General features: G+C 34.2%; 1 pseudogene; it reads right to left on the bottom strand.

Moving 5' to 3' along the window:
- Positions 1–3,951: 3,951 nt before the first annotated feature.
- On the bottom strand, positions 3,952–18,794 carry LOC148554809 (uncharacterized; annotated as a pseudogene).
- Between the last annotated feature and the right edge of the window lie 1,405 nt (positions 18,795–20,199).

Raw genomic sequence — 20,199 nt, 5'->3', positions numbered from 1 at the left:
TCCACACCGAGACCAACCTTTGCTGTCAACTCTTTGACCAATGGATATCTGATCTAAATTGAGAAACCACTTGCAACTCTTTGTACACCATAAAATTCTTCTCCAAGAATTAGGCTCACATACATTTATGTGCGTAGAGGTAAAGGAATAAAACTCTTGTTATTCTCTTCTCATTCTGTGATTCCTCTATTCTTGGCATACACATATATATAGTATGAGATTTGTTAATGATTTTAAATTTGAATCTCAATTCAAATTTGAATCATATCTTGAAATTCTAAATCTGAATCCTTCAAATTTATGAATCATATCATAATTTAATTTGAAACAGAATCAGTTAGGATCTCATCCAAATTTAGAAATAGAATAACTAATTATTCTCAAATCTCATTTAATATTCTCAATTATCATACTATTATTATATTCTTGGTGCTAGTAAAGAATATAATAATATTCTATTTGAATTAATATAATTATTTATTTGATCAAATCAAATTAATAATTAAATAATTCTATAGCAAAGATTAGAACACTCGTTAGTGTGTAACCCATAGGTTAAATACTAAGCGGGTAGTAAATTAGTCATACTAAATTTACTAATCAAGGTTGGCGTCTAGCAACACTCCTCAACGACCCGATAGTATGAAGTAATATATTTTTACTAAGAACTTCAGAAGAACAAAGTATAATTCCTTTCATCTTTCCAGCTCTTGGTTAACCTTTAGAGTATGGTTTAATTGTCAAACTCTAACTTGTTACCATTATAATAATGAACTGTGAATGACCTAAGAAACTCATTTCTTCATTCATTCAATCCCCTTGACCAAGGTTTTATTCATCTCAATCATTATAATCAGAGTTCAAACTCTTTACCGAGAGTTGACGGATTCCTTATTGACTAATCATTAATTCTACAAGTATTTAAATCATACCCAATATCCATTCAACTAGCACCCTAGGGTATTAGGTGTCCGGAATCAAAGTATAATAAATACATTGTTAATTACTATGATAGTCGCAGGTCAAAGGAAACTCTATTACTATGTTCATCTTGAGAATATCCTATTGACAAATATACGGTAATTATAACCATTAGGAATTCCCAAAGTGAGTCAGTTCAATGGTCATATCTCTATATGCACCATCTATATATATAATTTAATAAATGAGATCTATTAATCTTCATCCAATGAAGACCATTATATATATATTGATCTTTCCAGATTATTAATGTCTTTTTTAATAATCCTATGACCAAGAACAATTTAGATTAAATTATAAAAGATTCATCTCTTAATATTGTGATCACTATCACAATGATAAATCTCTAAATTTAATCAAGGACGTTATCATATTAGCATTTTAATATAATAACAATAACAAATTATTTGACACGTGATTGATTGGATTGTAGTCATACTACTTATTTCCAACAGACATAAAGAACCAAACAAGGTAAATATTACAATCATAGAAAGAGAATAACACACAAGATTAAAAATAGTGGTTAATATGATGTAACCACACATTAATTAAGGCTCAAAACTCACAAACTTGTGTGTTCTAACTCAAAAACTATGTTCCACAATATATTTCAAGTAAATTTCAATGAAAAATATCAACTCAAATCAATTGGAATGCCAATGCCCTATATAAAAAGAAATTGTCTTAAAAATTTTATTATTTTGACTAAACTTATTCTACATGTATGTAATGTGATTGGATGAAAAATCAAAATCCTAAGTTCATTTTCTAATTTCAATCAAACCAAATCATTATGTATATAAAAAATTAAACTAGGTTCAATTATTGCATTATTCCATCACAACCAACAACTAAAGACTAAAGGTATATATACATGCCAAAATAAAAGTGCAGCAAACTATAAAGATACTAGTTATGTACAAACCAAACTAATAAAAGTGCAATAAACTAAAATATATCCAAAATATCAAAATACTAACAAAATATCTAAAAAGCATAATAAAAACTAAAACTGAAGTGGTTGGAACAGAATAGATATCACCAAAATTCACCGATCCGATTAGACGACCTTCCCACACTTAAAATAAGCACCATATACTAGAAATAGGATTTTTTTGAATGAAAATTTCAGACGAAATTTATTCCATCTGAATGACTTTTTAATTTCGGACAAATTTGAGACAAAAATTGAATAACTTTTGGTGGAGGCATTGGAATAATATATTCTGTCCCAAATTTGTCTAAATTTTGTCCCAAATTTTGGTGCCAAATTTTTTTTATAGCGCCAAATTTTTCCTACAGATTAACAACACATTTTGGATAAAAACTATAATTCGTCTGTATTTCATCTGAATATGCGCAATAACTTCAGACGGATTTGAGATGCATTTTGAAAAATGTTAATTCTATTCCAAATTTGTCTATAATTAGTCTTAAATGCTTTTACTATAACTAACCCTTCGAAGTAGATAAAATTTTTGCCCACAAATTTGGGATGAAAATAACATCATTTGTAAATTCTGTTTGAAAGTTCATCAATTTTCAAACAGATTTCAAATGTTTATTGAAAAAATTTAAAATTTAGTATAAAAATATTATTTATATTTTAAAAATTAGTCTATGATTTGTCCCAAATATTTTTACTATTCCAAAATAATTTTTTTTTCTAAAATAACCTTAATTATATATAATTTATAAAAAGGTACATTTTTTGTTTGCACCTTTCAATTCCAAAATCTCTTGATCAAAATATGAAATAATCATCATACCAATTAACATCTTATTTATTATTATACATATTTTTAAAAATTGGATTAATAGGTACGTTAGTGCTTATTTATGCAGGCTTTTTTATATAAATAAGTAAATAAAATATATTAATTCCCATAATACGCATGCAGAGAAATCTTTACAAAAATGCGTAGGGCCATTGTTTGCAAAGCACCCGCGAAATGAATTTAGTCGTCATCTCAGGAGGGGCGCACGCGAATTGGAACTGACAGGAGCAGAGCCATGTCTGGCCCACGCCAGCGAAATGGGGGAAGCCATTTTGTGCTTGGCGCCAACGAAATAGGTACTTCTGGTAGGGTTACCACGAAATTTAGCTGGTTTATTTTTAAAATGTATGCTTTTGATTATTTAAATTTTTATTAAGTTAATAATTTATTTTTGTATAATATCAAATATGAAATAAATTACAATCTTAAAATAATTAATTGAATCATTATAGATCAACCATTAAAAAAAGACTAGTAAGTTAATCTATTATTCACCGTAACTCTTTTAATTCAGGTAGTACGTACTCAGTACTAAATAAAAAAAATTAACAAATATACTTATTCAATCCTAAATTTTAGAACTATAAATTTTAGAACTAAATTGACTATATTTTTGTTAGTTTTTTTTCTATCATTGTATATTATATTTGACTTTTTTTTAGTTAAACTTGGGAGCCTCTATCTTTTTTTTTATATACTCTATCTTCTTATTTTTTTATTCTTTTATTTTTATTATATTTAATATTAAATTTCTTATACAAATTGTTATATGCCATCTTATATTTAATTTTGATTTTTTTAGTTACCTCATATTATTTTTTAATTTATTTTTTTAATTATTTACGTTATAATAATTCAAAATGAGGAGTGCTAGGAGCCAGCAGATTTTGTGATTTGTAGCCATCAATTAGCCATCAGTAGTATTTTTAATAGTGTGAAATTACATCTAATAGTGGAGAATTACTCATTTTTCTTTTGATGGTTAAATACTGGCCAAATTTTAATAAAAGTGCTGGCCCCTAAACTTTCTCAATAAATTATATCTAATCTTCTAAAAAAATAGTAAAAATAAAATATAATAAAAAAATCACGTAAAATAAAAAAGTCATATACTTTTTCATAAGATTAAGGTATATCAAAAATTTAAAAAAAATACAAATGAATACATTTCTTAGTGGACTTTTTCATACTATTTATTTTGATCTTCATCCTCATTGTTCTCGTCGTCGTCCTCGTCCTCGTTCTCATCCTCATCCATGTCTTCGTCCTCTTCCCCAAGTGGCTCATCATCATCATCATCATCCTCCTCTTCCTCCTCCTTCTTCATATATTGTACTATTGGTATCCAGTAAATCAACAATAATGTCCATATCATTTGAGATATGATTGTTAGATTAATTTGTGACATCTTCTTGATATGCGAAATCCTCCGTTGTTTCAATCTCAATCTCACCTCTTGCTTTAGTCTTGAATACAAACCACCATTCTGCTTTTTCCCTGGTGTTGCTTATTGGATAAGGTGAAAAATATACTTGAATTACTTTATGTGCAATGATAAATGGATTATATTTACCATATCGTCGATTCTTTCGAATCTGTATGATTCCATACTCTTTGTTTACCTTTGTTCCTTTGCCAATCGTGAGTTCAAACCATTCACATTTAAATAGTACAACTCTTTTTAGTGGTAGCCCAATATACTCAACTTGAATAATTTCATCAAGCTGGCCGTAGAAATCATTTTCATATTCACCATAACCTGTGCCTTTGACACATATTCCATAATTCTGAGTTGCCTTTCCACTCGAGTGAGATCTTGTGTAAAACTTGAAGCCATTGACTTTGTAGATAGGCCAACATTTAATAATTCTCAAAGGACCCCATGCCAAGGAATGAATATTCAAATCTGTCACATTATTTAAAGGATCATAAACCTGTATTAAATAAGAACTAATAAGTTAGAATATAATATGTCATCTACCAAAAAATATGTGTACAATAAGATTATCATATCATGTTGACTTACATAATTTTTAAATCACTTTGCAAAATTCGCTTCAATAAATTGATCAACTTGTTCATCACTTAAAGTAATATGATCTTGGCGTATGAAGTCCACAAAGATCCTATAGTACATGAATTTCAAAGAAATTAAAATTATTAATATAAGAAAATATTATTAATAGTAAGAATATATATAGGAAGATAAATACTCACTCAATATATGGATTAATTTCATCACAGTTTATTAGTATATGATTCATGGCTGCACTGAATTCTTTGTCATCTAAATAATAAGTTTTGCATTCACCAACCAAACAACTAGGCAAATTAAAAATAGATAAAGTTTGCTCAATTGAATCATCACCCTCATCATTTTGCTTTGCATCGATGCTAGTTTGGTTAAAATAGTACTCACAAAAATGAGAAATCTCTTCAATTAGGTATGCTTCAATGATAGATCCTTCAATATGTGCTTTGTTCTTGACCTTTTTCTTAAGATGATGCAGAAATCTGTCATGAAAAAAATTCATAACAAAAATCAAATAACAAACTGTTGACTTAATAAAACAGTAAAAATAAATTTGAGAATAAATATAGAGGTGTGAATAAGGTACCTCTCAAAAGGATACATCCATCTATATTGCACAGGACCACCAAGCAATGCTTCAAATGGCAAATGAATAGGTAGATGTTCCATTGAGTCAAAAACTCTATGAGGAAAAATACGTTCCAATTTGCATAGCACAATTAAAATATTTTCTTCTAGCTTATTGAAAACATCTTTTTGTAACGATGTTGAGCATAAATCTCGAAAGAATTGAATTAACTCTGTTATTGGCTTCCATATCTGCTCTGGCAATGAACTACAAGCAATTGAAAGTAAACATTCCATAAATATATGACAATCATGACTTTTCATTCCATATAACTTGCCCTCCTTCATGTCAACACATCTCCCTAAATTTGAAACATATCCATCAAGCATCCTTAACTCTTTCACCCATTCACATATTGCCCTCTTTTGATGAAGGGTAAATGTGTAGTTTGCTTTGGGTTTTATAATTTTACCTCTACTTTGTTCTGGGAGTTCTAAACTTTTTCGCTTGCAGTATAATGACAGATCCATTCTAGCCTTTGCATTATCTTTAGTCTTCTCTTTGATGTCCATGACAGTATTAAATATATTATCAAATATATTTTTCTCAATATGCATTACATCAAGGTTATGACGGATTAAATTATGACGCCAATAAGGCAAATCCCAAAATATGCTTCTTTTGGTCCAATTATGCGTACTTTCATATCCTTTTATCTCAAGTTGCTCAACATCACTTATCTTATCATAATTCTAAACTATATCCCATATTTGCTCTCCAGTTAATCTTGGCAGAGGTTCTGATCTCTCAATTCTATTCTTATAGAATGCATCTTTATTTCTTCTAAACATGTGATTATCTGGCAAGAATTGTCTGTGGCAGTCAAACCATGATGAATGTTGGTGCGGTATTTTATAACCACACTTACTAACCGGCAAGTGCACCGGGTCGTACCAAGTAATACCTTACGTGACTAAGGGTCGATCCCACGAGGATTGATGGATTAAGCAACAATAGTGTTTGATAGGATTAGTTAGACAAACAAAAGAGTATTTGGATATTCAATTGTGCAGAAATTAAAATAGTAAAGTAAATAAATTGGGAAAAAAATATGGAGAAAATAGTTAAGGTTTCAGAGTTATCTATTTTTCCGGATTAACTTTTCTTACTACTAATTTAATTATGCATGATTTAATTTATGGCAAACTGTATGTGACTAGACCTTAATTCCTTAGACCTTTCTAGTCTCCTCTAAAATTTATTAACTGCCAATTCCTTGGTCAATTAATTCCAATTAGAGGGTGATAATCAATTTCTAGTTTATATGCCACAAAAACTCTAATTACCCAAAAACAAAAGGATTATATGTCACGTATCCTATTAAATCTAGATAATTAAAATTTAGGAGAAATTGTTTTCAAACTGTTGTTCAAATAAGGAGCTTTTCCAAGTTTTACAAGAACTCAAATAGAAAGAGGGTCATACTTCCGTTCCACCCAAATTCATAAAATAAAGAGCGAAAATAATTCTTAAATATAAATCCATACATAAATTAAAATAGAAAAAGTAATAAAATCAATCCATACAAATAGACAGAGCTCCTAACCTTAACAGTGGAGGTTTAGTTACTCATAGAAAAGAGGAAAAATTAGGATTGTCAATTATGTTTCCCTGATGGGATGAGGTGGAATCTCCCCCAAGACCTCCCTAAAAGAAGGAAAGTTTCTCCCTTTTTATAACTAACCTAATAAATTTAAAATCTAATATCTAAAACTAAAAATTAAAATAATATCTTTTCCTAGAATTAAAATTTGAATTAATTTAAATAATCAAATCTTCAATGGATGGATGGGACCACTTGAATTGTCTATGCTGCAGCTTCTAATATGTGTTTTCTGTGCTGGAAACTGGGTCAAAATAGCCCAGAAATCACCCCAGCGTTTTCTGTCAATTCTGCAGATCGCTCATGTGACGCGTCCGCGTCGTCCACGCGTTCATGTCATTTGTGCAGATTCTAGTCCACGCGATCGCGTCAGGCACGCGATCGCGTCATTGCGATTTCCTCCATTCCGCGCGGTCGCGTGAGCCATGTGTCCGCATCGGTATTCGCTGGTCATCTCCTTGGCTTCTTCTCTTTCTCTGCAGAAACTCCATCAAATTCTGCCAAATGCTATCTAAAATAAACAGTATTGTACAAAACTCAAAATGGCATCCATAGTGGCTAAAATATAATTAATTCTTAATTAAACTCAACAAATTAGATGCAAATTCACTAGGAAAAGATAGACAAGATGCTCACACATCACAACACCAAACTTAAACTGTTGCTTGTCCTCAAGCAACCAAAACTAATATAAGCTTAGGATGTGAATTTGCATGAGAATGAGAGTTCGATTAAGCCCATGTCTTCTCTTGTAGTGGGGTTTATAACTGCAATCATGAACAGTTTTGGCATCTCACTTTATCCTTTGAAGTTCATAATGATTGGCATCCATAGGAACTCAGAATTCAGATAGTGTTATTGATTTTCCTAGTTCAGTATGTTGATTCTTGAACACAGCTACTTTATGAGTCTTGGCTGTGACCCTAAGCATTTTGTTTTCCAATATTACCACCGGATATATAAATGCCACAGACACATAACTGGGTGAACCTTTTCAGATTGTGACTCAGCTTTGCTAGAGTCCCCAGTTAGAGGTGCCCAGAGTTCTTAAGCACACTCTTTTTGCTTTGGACCACGACTTTAACCGCTCAGTCTCAAGCTTTTCACTTGACACCTTCACGCCACAAGCACATGGTTAGGGACAGCTTGATTTAGCCGCTTAGTCCAGTATTTTATTCCTTAGGGCCCTCCTATCCATTAATGCTCAAAGTCTTGGATCCTTTTTTACCCTTTGCCTTTTAGTTTAAAGGGTTATTGGCTTTTTCTGCTTGCTTTTTCTTTTTCTTTTTTTTCTTTATTTTATTAATTTTTTTCGCAAGCTTTGTATTTTTCACTGCTTTTTCTTGCTTCAAAAATCAATTTTATGATTTTTCAGATTATCAATAACATTTTTCTTTTTTCATCATTCTTTCAAGAGCCAACAATTTTAACATTCATAAACTTCACTATCAAAAATATGCACTGTTCATGTCATGCATTCAGAATCACAGAAAACACCACCACATTTAAGTAAATAAGATTATTCTTCAATATAGACCCAATTTCTCATGCAATATATCACTCCTGTATTTTTTATTTGAAATTAAGCTCAGTGAGTAATACATGAGACATTTTTTTATTTTTTTTTAGAATTAAAGCAATAGAGAGAACTAAACTAGTCCTAGGATTCTAACTAATAAAGGATCATGCAACAAATAAAGTAAAATAACAGAAAACCGGAACATAACATAGAAAAAGAGGGGAGGAATAAAAAATGAAAGGAACTCAACCACCTTAATTATCCTAGCGGTCGCTTTATTCTTCAGGTTGTGCTCCTTCGCGAAGATGATTCACCTCCCTTTTGTACTAGAAAACCTATAAGCACAGCGTCAACACCAAACTTAAAGGTTTGCTTGTCCTCAAGCAAAGAAGAACTGAAAATAGAAGAGACAAATATTAAAAGGATAAGAGAATAAGAGAGAATGAGGATTGGGAGAGAGAGAAAGAAACTGGGCGGCGCAAGCGACACGTTCGCGTCAATGACGCGATCGCGTACGTCGCGCATCCTTCATAATGACGCATTAGCGTCATGCACGCGTCCGCGTGGATGGCCATGTATGCAATTGACGCGGACGCGTCAGGCACGCGTCCGCGTGACCAAATTTGTGCTTTTAGCACACTTCTTGCCTCAAGCCAGCTTAACTCTCTGTCCAGACACCTTTTACGTCGATTTTTCGGGTCATGCGTCCGCGTGGATGACGCGGTCGGGTGAAGTGGCAAAAATCATGAATAACGCGATCGCGTGAGCCATGCGTCTGCATGGGCTTGTTTGTGCTAGAGGCATCATTCTTGCGCCACTCCTGCGCAACTCTCTGTTCAAATTTATTTTTCACGCACACATGATTGACGCAATCGCGTCGTGTGCCTCTCTTGTTTTTTTTTTTTTTTAGCCTGAGGTGTTCGGTTCCTATGATAAAATAGCTGCATGATCAGAAAATTAGTAAGAACTTAATAAAAATTAACTAAGTAAAAACTACTACTACGAAAAATAACTAAGAATGAAAAAGAACGATCATACCACGGTGGGTTGTCTCCCACCAAGCACTTTTAGTTAAAGTCCTTAAGTTGGACATGTTGTGAGCTTCTTGTTATGGTGGCTTGTGCTTGTACTGATCTAGGAATCTCCACCAATATTTGTAATTCCAATGGCTACCGGGATCCCAAACGAGATGCATAACGCCTTTGAGCAAGTGGAAACAAGTGACAGGGCCCCAAGAGTGTTGATTGTGGGAATGAATTCAGGGTCCCAAACCTTGCTTTTACACCCGTCTTCTTGTGTATCACCATTGTTCCCACCGGGTGGCAAGCAATCTGAATTCTCACAGAGGCATCCAAACAACCTTCTGGACCCATTCAATTGAGATCTACACTATTCCTTGCACTTCGATTTGGAGCATGCAACCATATTGAACCTTGCTTGACAACTCTTACCACTAACCATCTTCCTCTTACTCTTAATGCCACAAAGAGCTCTAAGTTGACCATCCGTCTCCAGTAGCCCATATTCAAGTGGGAAAGTAAGGATTAAGGATATGAATTTTACCCACTTGAATGTTGTATTGGATGGTGATGGCTTTGGAAGAGGTCTTGCAAGCTTTACTCCCTTGTGTTCTTCTTTGAATTTTACCACCTCTTTGCAAGCTTCCTTTATTTCAACATCTTCCTCTTGGTAGCTTTCTTTTAATTCAATCTCTTCTTCATTGCTTACCAAGGGCATGGGAGGTTGTGTATCTTCCTCCTTTGTAGGTGCATCTTCCTCCTTTGTTTTTGCATCTTCCTCTTCTTCTATGTGTGAGGATGGAAAGTTCTCTAGTTCACTGGAGTATGAACTCCTTTGATTGATTTCCTCACTTTCTTCCATAGGATCTTGCATTGTATCTTTTAGAAAGGAATTTGCTTGTTCCTCTTTCTGGTACTTGATAATCGACTGCATATGCTTCTCTATATTTTTGACACTTGTCTTTATATCATGTAAGCATTCTTTTATGAGAAGCTCAAGATCTGATGGTATTTGAGATGAATAAGAAGGAGGTGATGGTTCTTGATAAGTGTAAAAAGAGGATGGTTCTTGGTATGGATAGGGAGATAGTGGCTCTTGATATGGGTAGAAAGATGATGGTTCATAATACGGATAGAGAGGTGGTGGTTCTTGATATGAATATGGAGGTGGTGGCTCTTGATAGTTGGAACATGGAGCACTGAGGTTTCTTTGGTTTTGACCTTGCCAACCAAAATTTGGGTAGTTTCCCCATTCATAAGGATATGAATCACTACTCGGGTGTGAGTAGTAACACATATGATCTCTCTCCATTATTTTTCCTTAGCACAACACACCAAAAAGAATTAAACGCATCATGTGGTAAAAAGAAAAAAGAACAAAATTCTAAAAATTAAAATAAAAAAAATTAAAATAAAACTAACTAGAAAACACCAAACTTAATTTCAGAAATTAAAAAAAAATATTAATACTATTTTATTTAATTATTAAAATTTTTTTTGTTAAAAATAGAAATAAAATAAAACTAATAAATATTGAAAAATAAAACAATGTAAAAAAAAACAGAATGAAAATAAAAGGAAAAAAAATAAAATAAAATAAAAAAGATAAAAAATAAAATAAAAAAAACTGACACGTTTTGAAAACAAAATTCAAATGTTAAATGAAGTAAAAAAAATAAAACGGGGGACGGGGGGTTGCTAACGCAAAACAAGAATTTTTTTATTTTTTATTATTTTTTTTGAAAAATAATAAAACAATATTTAAATAAAATTAAATTTAAAACGCCTAATCTAAACAATCAAATAACTAATAGTTGTTAATCACAGTCAATCCCCGGCAACGGTGCCAAAAACTTGGTGCGGTATTTTATAACTACACTTACTAACCGACAAGTGCACCGGGTTGTACCAAGTAATACCTTACGTGAGTAAGGGTCGATCCCACGAGGATTGATGAATTAAGCAACAATAGTGTTTGATAGGATTAGTTAGACAAACAGAAAAGAGTATTTGGATATTCAATCGTGCAGAAATTAAAATAGTAAAGTAAATAAATTGGGAAGAAAATATGGAGAAAATAGTTAAGGTTTTAGAGTTATCTATTTTTCCGGATTAACTTTTCTTACTACTAATTTAATTATGCATGATTTAATTTATGGCAAACTGTATGTGACTAGACCCTAATTCCTTAGACCTTTCTAATCTCCTCTAAAATTCATTAATTGCCAATTCCTTGGTCAATTAATTCCAATTAGAGGGTGATAATCAATTTCTAGTTTATATGCCACAAAAACTTTAATTACCCAAAAACAAAAGGATTATATGTCACGTATCCCGTTAAATCCAGATAATTAAAATTTAGGAGAAATTGTTTTCAAGCTGTTGTTCAAATAAAGAGCTTTTCCAAGTTTTACAAGAACTCAAATAGAAAGAGGGTCATACTTCCGTTCCACCCAAATTCATAAAATAAAGAGCGAAAACAATTCTTAAATATAAATCCATACATAAATTAAAATAGAAAAAGTAATAAAATCAATCCATACAAATAGACAGAGCTCCTAACCTTAACAGTGGAGGTTTAGTTACTCATAGAAAAGAGGAAAAATTAGGATTGTCAATTATGTTTCCCTGATGGGATGAGGTGGAATCTCCCTCAGGACCTCCCTAAAGGAAGGAAAGTTTCTCCCTTTTTATAACTAACCTAATAAATTTAAAATCTAATATCTAAAACTAAAAATTAAAATAATATCTTTTCCTAGAATTAAAATTTGAATTAATTTAAATAATCAAATCTTCAATGGATGGATGGGGACCACTTGAATTGTCCATGCTGCAGCTTCTAATCTGTGTTTTCTACTGGAAACTGGGTCAAAATAGCCCAGAAATCGCCCCCAGCATTTTCTGTCAATTCTGCAGATTGCTCATGTGACGCGTCCGCGTCGTCCACGCGTTCGCGTCATTTGTGCAGATTCCAGTCCACGCGATCGCGTCATTGCGATTTCCTCCATTCCGTGCGGTCGCGTGAGCCATGCGTCTGCGTCGGTATTCGCTGGTCATCTCCTTGGCTTCTCCTCTTTCTCTGTAGAAACTCCATCAAATTCTGCCAAATACTACCTAAAATAAACAGTATTGTACAAAACTCAAAATAGCATCCATAGTGGCTAAAATATAATTAATTCTTAATTAAACTCAACAAATTAGATGCAAATTCACTAGGAAAAGATAGACAAGATGCTCACGCATCAACTGTCCCCCCCATTTTTTAATTGGAATGCCTTGGTTTGTTCCATACAGTATGGACATGCTAGCTTACCTGCTGTCATCCATCCAAACAACATTCCATATGCAGAAAAATTATTAATAGTCCACAACAAGGCAGCTCGCTGATAGAGTGAAAGAAGATATTGAAAGTGAACAAAGAGGGCCAGTTAGTTAATCAGGTTTATCTAGTTGTTAAGTTTGTTAGGAGGTTAGTTAAGTCTGCTAAGTTGGCACAAGTGGTCTAATTCTTTAGAAGCTTTTAGTGTATATTATATAAGCCTTGTACATCTGTAAGTCTCATTTAGTGTAATGAAATTTCCCACTGTTCAAATCACTCTTCTCTGAACTCTCTCTTTTTTTACTCATCTTCTTTGTTCTCACTCACCAGTCTCTGATTCCTTCATAGTATCAGAGTTGGTCTTCTAATGAAAAACGAAACCCAAGCCATGGCAGATTCAGGAAGCACCCACAGCGCCCACAGCTCAGCACAAACGGCGAGCTCACTAGGATTTGCTCAACCCCGATCTACATGAAGCTCGACAGCGATAACTTTTTGCAGTGGAAGGATCAGATAGAGGCAATGATTGAAGGAAATGAACTCTTGAATCACATCAATGGAGTTTGTCAATTTCTTGAAAATGGCGATATTAATCCAGAATTTCAGAAATGAAAAAGGCAAGATGCTTTGCTTAAATCTTGGCTTCTAGCGGCAAGATGAAACCCTACACTACTCGGATGGTTGGTTTTGTATTCACCTATCAGATCTGAAACAGGTTAGAGACTCACTTTGCCTCTCAAATTAAGGCTAGGATTACACAATTAAGGAACAAATTGAGCAACACTCGAACAAGATCCTCCGTAAATGAGTATGTACTATCAATAAAAGGCACAATTGATGCGTTAGTGTCAGTAGGAGAGACAGTGAGTGAGAGCAACCATGTTAATGCACTTCTTCATGACTTAACCAAAGAGTATGCACCTTTGCTCACCTCACTGCTAACAAGATCGTAAGGTATTACAGTCGGAGAGTTAGAGGCTGTGCTTTTTGCCAATGAAAGCATGTTAGAAAGATTTAGAAAATCTGAGCTGAATCAAGTAGCATATGCACATGTAGCACAATCCAGTTATGCAAATCAAGAAAGCTTGCAAGAAAGCCCTCAGTATCAAGCAAACTGGACTCAGACAAGAAATTTTCGAGGAGTCTTCTGAGGTAGGGGGAGATTCGATAGAGGAGGAAGGCATCCCTCTGGTTTCAGAAATCAGCAGCATTTTATTGGAAAAACAGCAGCAACATGATGATAGGTTGAGAAATCAGAATTATGAAAGAACACAGAGTCAAAACTATGAAAGATCAGACTATGAGAGGCCTTAATGTTAGCTATGCAACAAGATTGGCCACACAGCCAAAACTTGTTGGTACAGGTATGAAGAAGACTTACAGCCGCATGGAAGAAGCACCAACAGATCACACCAACTTGAACAACCAGGGGCTAATTACAGTACTGTGATAGCAAATCCAGCAACTCTCACTGATTCCGTTTGGTATCCGAACTCAGGTGCAACACATCACATGACTCCCGACCCTCATAATGTAGCTGAAAAAGAGAATTATGATGGTGCAGAACAAGTTGGTGTTGGCAATGGAACAGGTTTAAGTATTAATTCTGTTGGAAAAGCCTATTTTAAAACTGAATTGAGCTCTAAACATCTTATTATACAGAAATTGTTGCTAGTACCTGATATAACTAAGAACCTATTAAGTGTGTATCAATTTTGTTGTGACAACAATGTTCTCTTTGAATTTTATTCTCATGGTTGCTGTGTCAAATCCTAGGATTCTAAAGAATTGTTTTTGAATGGAATCGTTGAAAAAGGCATGTATAAGCTGTTGAATTTTCATCCTGTTCAAGCACCTGCTGCACTGCTCAATTTAGTGGAGTCACATTTACAGTCAAATTCAGATCAATTCATGTTGCGGCATTCTCACCTTGGACATGCCTTACATAATATAGTCTCAAAAGTTTTACAGCATTGTAATCTTTCTTTTCCTACAAATATGCCACTTTGTACCTCTTGTTGCATTGGCAAATCTCACTATTTACCCTTCCCTGACTCTCAAACAGTGTATAATGCTCCTTTAGAGCTTGTGTACTCTGACATTTGGGGCCCAGCTCCAATGTCTGATTGCAATGGAAACAATTACTTTGTGAACTTTATTGATGCATATTCCAGATTTACTTGGCTGTATCTAATCAAGAGTAGAGCTCAATTAAAAACAGTTTTTGTGTATTTCCAACATATGGCTGAGCTTCAGCTTAATGCCAAACTTAAGATTTTTCAGAGTGATAATGCTGCAGAGTATGTTAGTTTGTCCTAATTATTGAAAGAACAGGGTGTTATTCACAGGTTTTCATGTCCGCATGTCCACCAGCAGAATGGCACAGCTGAGAGGAAGCATAGGCACGTTGTGGAAATGGGGCTAACCATGCTCGCAGCAGCGTCTATGCCACTCAAGTTCTGGGGAGAGGCCTTCACTACAGCAGTCCAACTGATCAATATCTTCCCAACTCCAGTGCTGAATGGAGTATCCCCAACTGAAAAACTGTTCAACAAGAAGCCATCCTATGAAAACCTCAAGGTCTTTGGTTGCTTGTGTTTCCCTCACCTGAGGCCCTACAACCGAAATAAGCTTGACTTTAGATCCTCACCAATTGTATTTCTTGGTTATGGCACCTCTCACAAGGGCTACAAATGTCTCACAAATTCTGGAAAAGTGATCATTACAAGGCATGTTGTGTTTTATAAAGCCACATTCCCTTTCAAAGATCCTTCCTTCGATTTCTATTCCCTACCCAGTCTCGAATCTTCACCGCTATTCCACAGCCACTGCCATGTATTCCTATTATCCCTCACCAGGCCAAGTAACTCTCCTCACAACCAACCTCAACTTCAACCTTACCCATAACAACAGCCTCACCTACCATCCCCTCTTCAGCCCTAACACAAATCCCTCCAAATTCTACTGTACCTTCTTCTCCTCTGCCTTTTCATAGGGCCCCATCAGATGTCCCGATTCCAATTCCAATCGCTGATTTGGAAATAGTTTTACCTTCTATTCCTGTTGTTAACACTCATCCAATGGTGACTAAAAGCAAGGCAGGTATTGTTAAGCCTCGTGTTTTTGTTGCAAGTTTGGACCCTAGGCCTGTCAAGCAAGCATTAGATGACCCAAAGTGGAAGAGTGCCATGGAGTCTGAATTTGCAGCTCTCCTAAGGAATAATACCTGGTCCCTGGTTCCTCTCCCAACTGGCAGGGAAGCTATTGGGAGCAAGTGGGTGTTTCGCCTCAAGTACAATGCTGATGGCAGTTTACAAAAGCACAAAGCCAGACTTGTTGCTCAGGGTTTCTCCCAAAGACCTGGGTTTGATTTTACAGAGACATATAGCCCTGTTGTCAAGCCAACATCCATCCGAGTTATGCTGACCATCGCACTGGCAAATTCGTGGCCTATACGTCAATTAGACGTGAATAATGCCTTCCTCCATGGGGAATTGCATGAAGATGTTTATATGAGACAGCCACAGGGATTCACTATTGGTGATGGTTCATTGGTGTGCAAGCTTACCAAGGCTCTCTATGGGTTGAAGCAAGCCCCAAGAGCCTGGTATTTCAAGATCTCCACTACTCTTCAAGATCTGGGGTTCACCGCCACCAAGTCTGATGTTTTGGTCTTTGTTCGGCACACTTCATCCTCTCTTGCTTATGTTCTGATTTATGTTGATGATATACTCATTACTGGCAGCTCAAAAGGACATGGGTCCTTTACATGATTTTCTGAGAATTTAGGTCACTAAAACCAGTGATGGAGGACTGCTCATGACACAGAGTAAATATGTCCAAGATCTGCTGCTCAAAGCAGGGATGTCAAGGTGCAAACCGTGCCATACACCCTTGCCCTTCACCTTGAAGATTCAGGCCACAGGGGGAGCTGAGTTTGCAAACCCTCATATGTATCGATCAGTGGTGGGGAGTCTGCAATACCTCACCATTACCAGACCTGAACTAGCTTACAGTGTGAACAAAGTAGCACAGTTTATGCAGCATCCACTAGAGATACACTGAAAGCTGGTCAAACGAATCTTGAGATATGTTGGTGGCACTGCAACCTATGGCTTGAAGCTTGACAAAGCTTCACCCACTTTCTTGCTGACACTAAAAGCCTATTGTGATTCTGACTGGGCAGGGGATCCTAATGATCACAAATCAGTTGGAGGGTTCTGTGTCTATTTGGGCAGGAATTTAATATCATGGTAGTCTAAGAAACAAGGGGCAGTAGCTAGATCCAGCTCAGAGGCTGAGTACAGGACATTAGCAGATTTAGTTGCTGAAATGATCTGGATAAAAGGTTTGTTAAGTGAGCTAAAGTGGAGTGTTCCCGAAGCCCCCATGGCTTATTGCGACAATCAGAGTGCAGTCTTGCTGGCAGCAAATCTCATTCTCCACTCAAAAATGAAACACTTTAAGATTGACTTGCATTTCGTAAGGGATTATGTGACAAGGAATGAGGTTCAGGTAAGTCACATACCAGGCTCAGCTCATATTGCTGACACTCTCACCAAGGCTCTTCTATCAGCAGCGTTTCTTAATCTCAGAGGCAAACTCAAGGTACAGAATTCTGAAGATTCAGCTCCCTTGAGTTTGAGGGGGCATGATAGAGTGAAAGAAGATATTGAAAGTGAACAAAGATGGCCAGTTAGTTAGTCAGATTTATCTAGCTGTTAAGTTTGTTAGGAGGTTAGTTAAGTCTGCTGAGTTGGCACAAGTGGCCTAATTCTTCAGAAGCTTCTAGTGTATGTTATATAAGCCTTGTATAGCTGTAAGTCTCATTCAGTGTAATGAAATTCCCCACTGTTCAAATCACTCTTCTCTGAACTCTCTCTTCTCTTACTCATCTTCTTTGCTCTCACTCACCAGTCTCTGATTCCTTCACTCGCATTACAAAATTTGACTTGGAATAAATATCATAAGTTAAAACACCATCTTCCCATAGTAGTTTTATCTCATCAATCAAGGGCTGCATGTATACATCAATCATAGTTTTGGGATTACGAGGACCAGGGATAATCATGGATAAAAACATGTAAGGAGTTTTCATGCACATAGAAGGAGGCAGGTTATAAGGAGTGACAATTATTGGCCAACATGAATATTGTTTACCAGATTGAGCAAAAGGGGTGAATCCATCAGCACATAATCCTAGTCTGATATTGCGTGGTTCTTGAGAAAATTGTGGATGTTTTCTATCCAAATACTTCCATGCTTTTGAATCCGATAGATGCTCAAGAACTCCTTTAAACTCGTGATCAAAATGCCATCGCATGTGAGATGCTGTGTGCATTGAAGCATAAAGTCTTCTTAAATGAGGTATAAGCGGTAAATAGTGCATTCGTTTCAAAGGTACTTCTTTACCCTTTTTACCTATCTTGTACCTTGGAGAATGACAAAATTTACATTCCTTTCTTGGTATATCATCCTACTTGTAATACAGCATACAACCATTAACGCAACAATCAATTTTATTGCTTTCCATGCCAAATTTTGATACTAGCTTCTTTGCCTCATAAAAATTGGAGACAAGTAAGTTATCCTTAGGAATCACTTCTTTCATAGCTTTCATGAAATCATCAAAGATTTGTTGAGATACATTTCATTTAGCTTTTATACTTAACATTTTAACTACCATTGATAATTCTGAATGACCAACACATCCCTCAAATAATGGGCGCTGAGCAGACTGAAATAAATCATAAAATTTTCTAGCTTCTGCATTCGGATCGGAGACTTCTCCATGTGTTCTTCAAATTGACTCATCAATTCTGGTCCAGCAACATCAACCACCATAGATTCATATGAATTTCTTATTGGTACACTAGCATGCGGAGAAGAACATGTGCCTTCTTGGTTATCATGATCTACATTCAAATGTAATGGACTCTCTCCATGTGAATCCCAACACCAGTATCTTGGCATGAAACTATATTTATATAAATCTAGTGAACCTTCATCCAGAGTTGAGAAAACTTTATTTTTATGTTTGTTGCAAGAACATCTAAGTAGTACACCGCCTTCAAGCACAAGTTGAGATTGTTTTGTAACTGTATCAATAAAATGTCGAACACCATTAATAAATTCCTGTCGTAATCCTCTTCAGTTTGACAAATTTCTATTGTACATTTACTTTCGATGATCTGAAAGTTTCATATCTACATATAAAGTATATTAAAATTTTCATAATCAATAATTTTTTTATATAAATTAATAATAATGTTGACAAGTGTTTAAATAAAGTGGCCGACACTGAACAATTTTTGGGAGTTTCATAAGCATATAAAAATATATGTGCTTGTAATTATACAGGATTACATGATTTTTTGGATTATTTCTTAATATTATTATATATTTTAAGGAGTTTGGTGAACAAATATCTTAAAAATATTGTTAGAAAACACAAAATAAAAGAAATTAAATTATATATATATATATATATATATATATAAATTTCACTTTTGATTTCTTATAGCATTTATAACCAAACAATATAATAATTTTGATCTATGAAAACTTTCATATATGTTCCTTTTGTTTGCAAAATATATAGCTTAGTAATACGTTAGTAAAGCTTTTTGTATGACAATAATATAACTAGCATCACCGTAACATCGAGATGCATATAATTAAATTGTTTTAATAAGTAGAGATTTTTCATAAACCTTTAAATTTAATCTAAAAACTTACTGGTTAAATTAATCATTAAGCTTTTTGAAATAATGTTTAACACATATAGATTTTCAAATACAAACATAAAGCACCTATAAAGTGATGATGAGAAGAAGAAAACGATATAACTAATACGTTATGTATATATGAATCAATTTATCATCGGGATAAAATTTTGTTTAGATACAGATTTATATTTGACATTAGTTTAATGAGAAATGTTAGGGAATTAAGATTTCTATTTAATATAGAAAATACAAAAATTAGATCATAAATAATATTAGTTTATATATAAGATTAAAACAATAAAAAAATGTTGACCACTTAAAAGCTTTTTCTTTTCAATTTTTTAATTAAAATTTAAAAAGTGATCCATCCGTTAACATTTTAAAAAATATGAAAAAATAAATTGTGTCACGCATACAAGAATTATATAAACACTATAAAAAAATTGGAGAAAAAATTACTTATCTAGAAGTCTCTGATATGTGTGTGGAATAATGAGGAACGTAATTGAGAAGTTTTTGGCTTCCCTTTATATAATTGGAGACAGTTATCTTATCTTATTTATCTTATCTATTATTGTAAAAGGAATAT

This window comes from Arachis ipaensis, chromosome B6 (assembly GCF_059453495.1).
Source record: "Arachis ipaensis isolate K30076 ecotype BB chromosome B6, ASM5945349v1, whole genome shotgun sequence".
In the NCBI taxonomy this organism is placed as follows: domain Eukaryota; kingdom Viridiplantae; phylum Streptophyta; class Magnoliopsida; order Fabales; family Fabaceae; genus Arachis; species Arachis ipaensis.
This window is presented reverse-complemented; position numbering and strand designations above follow the sequence as displayed.